The sequence below is a fragment of the Alexandromys fortis genome, unplaced genomic scaffold (assembly GCF_014885135.2).
Source record: "Alexandromys fortis isolate MF-2015 unplaced genomic scaffold, M_Fortis_MF-2015_v1.1 scaffold_197, whole genome shotgun sequence".
NCBI classification, from domain to species: domain Eukaryota; kingdom Metazoa; phylum Chordata; class Mammalia; order Rodentia; family Cricetidae; genus Alexandromys; species Alexandromys fortis.
This window is the reverse complement of record NW_026068072.1, coordinates 865,879-875,290: the sequence shown is the minus strand read 5'-3', so window position 1 is coordinate 875,290 and position 9,412 is coordinate 865,879. Positions and strand designations below refer to the sequence as shown.

At 50.8% G+C, this 9,412-nt stretch overlaps 1 protein-coding gene across 2 annotated transcripts in view; it reads left to right on the top strand.

Annotated features, from left to right (window-relative positions):
• The first annotated feature begins 1,617 nt into the window (after window positions 1–1,617).
• Acacb (acetyl-CoA carboxylase beta) overlaps window positions 1,618–9,412 on the top strand; it is a 106,017-nt gene continuing 98,222 nt past the window's right edge. For both annotated transcript variants that reach the window (XM_050121055.1, XM_050121054.1), the window contains exon 1: window positions 1,618–1,729. The gene's annotated coding sequence lies outside the window, so the exon portion shown is untranslated. The remainder of the gene's footprint in view (window positions 1,730–9,412) is intronic.

Below are 9,412 nucleotides of genomic sequence, written 5' to 3'. Positions count from 1 at the left end.
CCCAGGCTGCCCTCTTCCCTTTCCTGCTCGGGCCCTGAGATTGCAGCCAACAGCACACCTGATCAGACAGTACTTCCTGCTCTCATGACCTGGGCCTTCCTTAGGGTTCAGGAGGAGAGCACCCCACCTGTGAATCAGAATGAGGGCTGGGTACTCAGACTCTTGAGTGGGGCCACCAAGGGCCAGAGGGATTGGCCAGGCCTCAGTTTTCTCTTCCATAGGAGGGAACCAGGAAATGGTGGCTTTTGTAGAGCAGAGAGGCACAGGAGATGAGGCCATGCGGGAAGCCTCACCTGTGGCTGTCCGCCCTGCCCAGTGGCCTTAGATGTGCAAGTTAACTCTGCCACACAGGGAATTGCTGCTCCCTACCACACTCCCTGGCATTCTCAGTTTCATTGTCCCCGTGGATTGTGTTTCTGACCCTTCTCTCTCCCAGTAGCCTGCAAAGTGGTCTGGATCTCAGCAGCCCCCATCCCCGGGCCAGGGAGCAGGTGGAATGTTGGTGCAGCTTAGGGCCCAGAACCTCCTCACTTTGGAAAAAGCACCCGGGTTGTGTTGCCCCCAGCAGCTCATTGCTGGCAGCTCAGACATCTCAAGAGTCCTGGGGTGCCTGATGTGAGGGTCTTCCTGTCTGGGCTGGCCCACCTCTTATGAATGGCCTTCTGCCTGAGTAGAACAGGAAGGTGCCCGTGAACCCACCTTAAGCCTGTTTCTTTCCGTTCATTGAGTGGGGTGCTCCAAGTCAAAGCTGTCGGCCTTGTTCAGCCTGGGAGAGCCACTGGGATCACATAGAATGATTAAACAGGCTTTGTCCGTTCTCACAGCAATCCTGCGAGGTGGCTTTTCTAGATGCGGGACACTGGTTCAGAATAAGGTCAAAATCTGGCCAGGACGATGCCCTCCGAGTGCCAGGGTGTCATACTCTGCCCAGGCTCTCTGAGTGCAGATGGCATGTGGCCCATGCGTGACATTGGGCTTCTGTTTATTCGGGTACAAGGCAAACTGGACACCATGTCATCTTACATCAGGTTGCAGATGGGGATAGGCTTTGGAGAAATACTGTGGCCTGTGATACCCTTGTCCCCACAGACAGGGGTACAGATCAACCATCCCCAGGGGCAGTGTTTCGTATCCTAGTAACTACGGTTGGCTTTATGCCATTCTCCTGGCAGCTGGGAAGTCCTTGGCCACCCACTTCCTATCCTGAGACGTTTTCCACAGTGTCCAGTGTGGCCCATCAAAAAAAAAAATGCTGAGCCTCCCCCTCCTCTCCAGGCAGTTGTCGGAGGGCCGAGGACAAGGCACCACCTGTCCTGGCTGTGGGAGCATTTAAAATAGACTCCAGAGACCCAGGCTGAGAACCAGGCTTAGGCAAGGAGAAAGATTGCGTGAACGCAAAGTAGGCTTAAGTACAGGAGTGTGGCAAGCCAAGGGGAGGTGGTCCTCTGTGCTGGCAAGCCCAGGTCACGGAGAGAGGCAGGTGAGGACCGTGAAGACCGTGCCAGGGCCAGAGCTGTGGTGACAGGTAAGGGTGTGCTGACGTGCTGCAGGGACTTCCAACCCCACTCTGCCCTGGGGCGCGGGCCAAGCCCCTCCCCTGTGGCCTGATACAGCACACCACAGCCTCCTACTGAAAGGTGATACTTTGGAGGCTGGGTTCCCTTAGTCACCCTGTGGGCACTTGTGAGACTAGATGAGAATGGAGCTGGTGGCCGTGTCCCCAGTGTCGGTAAGTAGCCCTAACCACTCGGGAGCTAAACTGGGTGGGAGGAAAAGTCCAAGTATAGATGGGGGCTACGGGACACTGACATGCTGTCCCTCCAAGACTGTGCAGAGACAGGGTGAATGTGTTGGGTTTTTTTCTTTTTGGGGGGTGGTGGTGGTGGACAGCAAGCATACCCTCCACCTGCTGCGCTGTGGTGCTGGCTGCTGGCCAGCACTTGCTGGAGCCCAGAGCTTCCTGCATCCATCACGGGAGGCTTGTGGCTTGGGCACCAGACTGCTGTTACTTAGGTTTGAATTGCAAGAAATAAAAATAAGCTTAGGGGTGTGGCTTAGAGATTGAGCATTTGTCTCACTCAGGTGAGGTCCTGGGTTCTAGTCTAGCCCTGGGGAGAAAAGAAACTAAGTAAAACCTTTGACAAGCATCCAGTTTGGGGGTCAGCTGTGTCAGTTCACGGGAAGGCAACCACTTGGGGGACAGATGCCTACTCGGGGCCCTCCTTCCGTCCCTGTTGTCCACTTTAGACCCTGAGCTTTGAAAACTCAGATCACTTCCCACTGGCAACCGTTAGCTGAGACTTTGGTCTGCCATCCCTTCTTAAAGGCACACGACCAACATAACTTGGAGTGCCCTGGGACGTATGGTAATTATTTGTATCTGTGTGTTGAGAGGGGGACGTGTGGGTGACAGGCCAGAGTTTGAGATAGGTTGAGAGACTGAGCTGCTCTGAGCCTCAGGTGTCCAGACTCTAAAGTGGAAGTCAGGTAAGGGCAGGCTCATGCAAACGCAAGGCTCTGGGAATGGAGGGATGGACGGAGGAGCCTTGAAGGCCCTCAGCAGGCACACTTGTGTGTAAACTGAGTGTGTGCGGACATGCCGTTCTGAGAGCAACTCCCGAGCAAGGGGGAAGCTCTGTGTTTTGTAGGGGGAGAGGGACAGGCCCAGAGGGAGTCTTGGCAGCTTTATAGAACAGTTCCCCACTTGCACTCACTCCTGTTCCTGTGACCTCTGGGCCCTATGCTATGATAAACAAACAAGGAAGGAAGGAAAATGGACACTGCATACTTTTAATCCTAGCATTTGGGAGGCAGAGTCAGATGGATCCCTGTGAGTTTGAGATCATCCTGGTCTACACAGTGTGAGTTCCAGGACAGCCAGGGCTATATAGTAAGACTGTGTCTTTAAATAAATACATAAGGAAAAAACCCTAAAGGTTTCTACATGGTAACTTTGGCCAAGCTTGGTGTTAGAATCACGGCTCCCCATCAGAGTAAGACTGACAAGGAGTGAGAGGAGGCAGTCCTGGGAAGCGCTGCCTTTTCTCTTCATCAGAGTTTCCAGGTCTGAGTGTGGTCCACTTGCTGCGCACTCAGCGAGACCGTCACCAGCCACCGCTGTGTCTGCCTGCCTAGGTTTGTTTTCCATGGTAACAAAGTACCTGATGCTTGATACTATTTTTTTTTTAAAGAAAGTTTATTTAACTCAAAGTTCTGGAGGTCTAAGAACATGCTTAGCTTCTGTTTGGCTCTGGGTTAGGGCCTTCTGGTGACTTCCCAGTGTGGCAGATGGCATCCTGATGGTACACATGAATATGGTGAGACCGGAGAACTGAGGGATTTTTATGGCATCTCATCCCCACAAAGCCCTAAGGCACCTGGAGGCCAGCACCAGTCCTTTCTGTAGTCTGTGTCTCCATGATGGATTAGCTTGCCCTGGCTGCACGTCTTAAAGGTCCTGTCCTCACCAACATCATTCCTGCTGCGCACAAGCTCCCCAGCACATGGCCCTTTAGGGGCACAGCATAGCCATAGTCCCAGCCACTGTCTGTTGCACGTTGGAAATGCAACAAGCGTTTCCTAAGCAGGTTCCATGGAGTTTGCATTCCCAGTGGGAGTGAGCACAGAGTGTGTCATCAGATCACCAGAGGTCGCTCCATCCGGGTGTTTTTCTTTCCATCATGCTATTCCCTCAGCAACAATTGAAATGCTTTTCACACACTTGCTCGCTCTTTCTTTCTTTCTTTCTTTCTTTCTTTCTTTCTTTCTTTCTTTCTTTCTTTCTTTTTTTTCGAGACAGGGTTTCTCTGTGGCTTTGGAGCCTGTCCTTTATTTCTAACAACACTATTTCATATGTCCACGTGTGGAACTTGCCTGTGTCAGGGTCTCTCCCTGGCTCCCCACTCCCTCTGCCACCTCCTGTGGCGGTGACATCAGCTTGTGTCCTTTGCTCATTTTCTTTGCTGCAGGTGCGCTTGCAGGAACCAGGCCTCTAAAGTGCAGAAGTCTAGCTCAGTTCATGCCATTGCTTGGCGCTCAGTGTGTGCATAAGTTTACTTATCCAGTGCCATTATTAAACGCCAACACATGCTTAGTACCATGCCAGGCATAATGATCTACAAGCGAATGTCCCTACAGGCCACCTTGTCAAGAAAGATGAAGATATCTTCCATCTTAATCTGTGCCTACAGGTCTTGGCGAAGGTGGACTGAGCCCTGAGGGAAAAGGACTGGGGAGAGAGGCTTGTGTGGTTGTGAGGGTACTTGAGTGTACAGACATCAGGGTGTGTGAGATGGGAGTGGCCTCTCTGCAGAAGCCAGGGGTGGAAGGGCCCTTGACCCCGTCACACCCTCCTGCCTGAGGAACCTGTTAAGCCTCTGCGGGTGCCAGGGTTGCTTCTGCAACCTCATGGAAAGCTATCTGCCAGTGAACAGAGAGAACTTCTCCTGAGGACTTGTAAACCGCTTTCAGGATGGTGACCTTCCTTGCTGCTGTTTTATTGCCCTCTTATGACAATTTATGAAGGGCAAGAGAGACGACAGTGTTAGAAGCAACCCCCAGCCAGGCCTGGGGTCGCACACCTATAATCCCAGCACTCCAAGGCAGAGCTCTGTGAGTTCAAGGCCAGCTTGGTCTCCTAGTGAGTTCCAGGACAGTCAGGGCTGTGTAGAGAGACACCTGCCCTCCCCCCAGACACTCAGAAGTTTCTCACTCAGTATCCAGAAGCAAAAGGGAGCTATATAGGGTGGGGCATAAGCATTAGAAAGACTGGTACTCACCCCAGGGCAGAGTTTTGACTCTCATGATACATTTCTTTTTTTTTTTTAATATTTTTTAAAATATTTATTTATTTATTTATTTGTTATGTATACAATATCCTGTCTGTATGCCTGAAGGCCAGAAGAGGGCACCAGATCTCATTACAGATGGTTGTGAGCCACCATGTGGTTGCTGGGAATTGAACTCAGGACCTTCGGAAGAGCAGGCAACGCTCTTAACCACTGAGCCATCTCTCCAGCCCTCATGATACATTTCTTAATTTCTGGAGGCATTTAAAATTTTTTAAATTACATTTATGGATTTGTGTGTTTACGTATGTAGGCAAGTGCATGCCACAGCATTTGTGTGGAGGTCAGAGGGCGATTTGTAGAAATCAGTTCTCTCCTTCTATTATGTGGGCCCTGGGGATTGAACCCTGGTCGTCTCAGATTTGGCAGCAGTCGCCTTTAGCTGTGGACCCATCTTACTGGCCCTGGAGACATTGGTTGTCCCCACGGAGGGAGCTGATGCTACTGCTGGCTGCCGGGCAGAGCAGAGGCAGAGCAGGGGCGGAGCAGGGGCGGAGCAGGGGTGCATTCTGTATAGAACAGGACGGCCTTGAGGAACCTGCCTCTAATGTCAAAGGCAGAGGGAGTCCCAGGGAGTGGGGAGGGGGTTGGACTTCGGCATCAGGAAGGAGCCTGGAGTGCCTGTAGGGACACAGGTGCCTGTTTCCAGTTTTCCTGAGATCTACATAACAGTGGCCTTGCTAGATCTCAGGATAAGTTGGTGTTGTGACTTGCTCTTAGTTTTATGTATTTGAGATAGCGTGTCCCAGGTGGGCTAGCCTTCAGCTCACCTTAGCTGAGAATGACCTTCAACTTTCAACTCCTCATCCTCTTGCCTCCACCTCTCCCTTACTGGCAAGATGGGTGTCCACCTCATGCCTGGCACTGTGTTCTTTTTCCGTTTTTGTTTTGTTAGGCAGGGTCTCTCTATGTAGTCCTAGGTGTCCTGGACCAGGTTGGCCTCGAACTCACAGATTCACCAGCTTCTGCCCGTGTCACCAATCCCGGCTTTGCACACCATTCTTTTTATGGACCCACTCCATACTGTCTTCCTCAGCATTTGCTCAGTTAGTTAACTTCCCAGCAGCAGCAGGCACCGCCCCTCCCCCACACTTGTTGTTTTGCCCCATTGCTATAAGGAACCGACTGAGCCAAGTGTCAAGAAGCGGTTGGTTTGGGCTCAACATATTGAAGATTCCAGCCCAACATCAAGTGTCCCACTTGCTTTGTCAGCATATAGCATATTGAAGGTTCGGGTCTGACGTCGAGTGTCCCTGTTGTTGCAGGCCTTACTTTGGTTTATTCTCCTACTGTACAGCTTAAGTTGACCTTGAACTCACAGTCCTTGAGGCAGAGTGAGGTAAAGTATTTGTCAAGTCAGCACCCATAGAAACAAGCCTGGTTGCCATGGCACCCACCTTACCTCCAGCAGGTGGGAGCATGGGGTGGGATTTGTAGGGCAAGCTGGTTGGCTAGAAGCTCTAGGTTCTCTATACAAGGTGGAGTGTATAGGCTCAGTATATAAGGTGGAGAGCAATGTGTGTCAGCCTCAGGGCTTCATGTGTACCCGGGCACACGTCATCACATGCACACACACGTGCCAAAATCAGTCCTTTGCTTTCAGCTTCTCCCGCACATGCATTGCAGGCATCTGGGTGTTTTAGAATTACATTTGTTTACCTGCGAGTGTGTGTGTACACACATGGAGGTCAGAGGAAGTCGGTAGATGGTGTCTGTTCTCTCCTTCCACCATGTGGGTTTGGGGACTTGAACTCACCTTATCAGACTTGATGGTGAGCAACTTTTCTTGATGAGTTGTCTTGCCAGCCCAAATTTTTAAAAAAAATCGATGAAGTCAAGTTTATCAATTTTTAATGTCGCTCACACCTTTGAACCATATCTAAGAATCCATCATCAAACCTGCCTCATGAAGGTTTGTGAATTTTCTAGCTTGGCCCATGGAGTTGATTCTGATGCTACATGGAACAGGGGTCCAGCCTCATCCATCTGCATGTGATGGACAGATTGTTCCAGCAGCAGGCTGCTGCGACTCCTCTTGCTTGCCTCATCACAGGCGTGGCTCTGTCTGAATCTCCCCTCTCTGCCCTGTATCCCCACATCAGCACCACAGTTCACCACAGCTCCAGTCATGTTTTGTTGGTCCCGGGATCAAACCCGGAGTTTCATGCATGCCACACAGCCCCTGCTGCTGAACTGTCTCCCCAACCCTGGAGGAAGTTTAGAAATTGGGAATTGTCTTTGATTTGGAGAAAAAGAAGATTTGAGGCAGGGTTTCATACAGTCCAAGCTGGCATCAAAGTCTCCATGTGGCCAGTGACTGTCCTGAACTTCTGATCCTCTCTCCTCCACCTTCCACTTGCTACCATTCCAGACCTGTGCTGCCTTATGCAATTGTACACAGTCCTAGGGAGCGAACCCAGGGTCTCGTGCATGCTAGCCAGACACACCACCCATGAGCCCCATCCTCAGCCCATTGTTCTTCGAAGCATTATTTTGCCTATGGGCTCCCTTGTGATTTTACATCCGCCTGTATCACTGTGCGGGGAGGCTACCTCAGCAACAGTGAGTGTTCTAGTCCTTCAGCATGTCGTGTCGGTCTGTGTATGCAAGCCTTATTGAGCCCGTGTCAGTATACATGCCTTCCAGCTCTTTGGATCCATTTGTTCCCATGTATTTTGTTCTTTTGATGTCACTGTAAACTGATGTCAGCTTGCCGTTTGCTGGTGTTAGGAACACGGTTAATCCTGGGATGCTGACGTTTGGTCCTACAAATTAAACTTACCCCTCCTAGTAGTGCTCGATTTCTCTCTGTCTTCATCCCCCTCCCAACCCCCGGACCTTTGGGACTTCTGTCTGTGCAGGGCCAAACCCTCTGCAGATAGCCTGTGTTTCTGCTCTCCTTGTGTAGGTGCCTGCTCGGCTAGAACCGGACAGGTGTCTTTCCCAGTCTCATCTCTGGTCTTTGGGGGCGTGTCATTGTTATTTTAAGACCCCCTCCTATTTCTGGTTCCCTAAATGGTTTTTTTTTTTCAGTCAGGGAAAGGTGTGGGATTTATCAGTTTCTGTGTGTGTCAGCTGAGATGACCATGACGTTGACACCGACTCACTCTTGACTCGCTTTTCTTTAAAAAAGAAACTTGACGACCTTCAAAGAAAATAAAACCTGAGTTTGTTCCTTACCCAGAGCTCCTTGCCAACGGCACAGAGATCCAACTGCCAAGCGGTCATGAGGTCCACACATGGCTCCCACATTTCCAGGAAAACCCAAGAACACTTTCCATTTCCCTAAAGAATGTTGTGTGGAAATTACAAAAGAAGACGCCGTTTAGACGCCACAGGCCTGAGCTGTGCGTCCTGATTTTGCAGTGTTTCTGACATAACCGTGACCGCATTGGTCAGTCTAGTTCTTCTCTGGGGGAGTTCGGGTACCCCAAGGCTGCATGCCTGTTGGGCAAGCACCCACTCGGCCCTCAGCTACAGCCTTAGCCAGGCCAGCAGACTGGCTTCAGAGATGTCCAAACCATGATTTTAGGAGATTTCTCTGTGTGAGCAGGCTGGCCTGCCTGTAGAGGTCAGAAGATAACTTTCCTGGGAGTTGGATTTTGTTGTTGTTGTTGTTGGAGACAGGGTTTCTCTCACAGAGATCCGCCTGCCTCTGCCTCCTGAGTGTTCCCGCCACCACTGCCCAGCCACCTGTTGTTTTTTGAAGCAGTGTCTCTCTGATTTTTTTCCATTGTGCTGCCGGACCCACATGTTTCTGAATGACTTACCTGTCTCCCCTCCCATCTCGCCACATGGGCACTGGGATTACTGGGATTACAGATGTGCCACCATAGCCAGTTTTTCTTGTGGCCTCCGGGGATTGAATGCAGATCTTCCGGCTTACATAGCTACCACATTTAGTCGACAATCTCTCTGGGCCCAAATCCCACTTCTTTTTAAAAGATATTTCCTTCAGACAGTAATTATCTGCTCATCAGAGGGCAGAGCTGTGAGAGGAAGAACTGGGGTTAGAATCGGAATCCTAATTCAGTCACCCCACCCATGCTTGCTCAGTCTGCAGCACAGACGACTGTACTCCAGACCCCAGGGCCGGCCTTCTGTGGTTTTGTTGAGAGTCCATTCTAGTTGTGAGTGTGGGTCAGGTGCGCTTGCCCTGGGTCAGGATGCAGTCCTTCCTCCAGGGCATGAGGACAGCCGTGACACTGTGAGGAAGTAGAGGAAGCTAGCCACAGCAGCAACACTGATCTTGGGTGGTTTGCAGCCATCCTTGACCCCTACCTCCACAGATACCAAAATCCCTCATACAATGGTGTGTTTACCTGATGCCTACACGCAGCCCCTCCATACTCCAATCTCTGGGTTACTTATAACCCCACACGGTGTAAATGCTAGAGAGCCATTAGACGGCATTGTTTAGAGAACAGTGGCAGAAAAGTCAGTGTGCAATACAGATCCAGTTTCTTCCCAGTGTTTTCAGCATCGTTAGTTAAGTCTGCAGAGGTGTTTGTTGGTGCAGAAGGCTAGCAATGTGGCTAAAGTCATTTACAGAGCACACAAGTCAT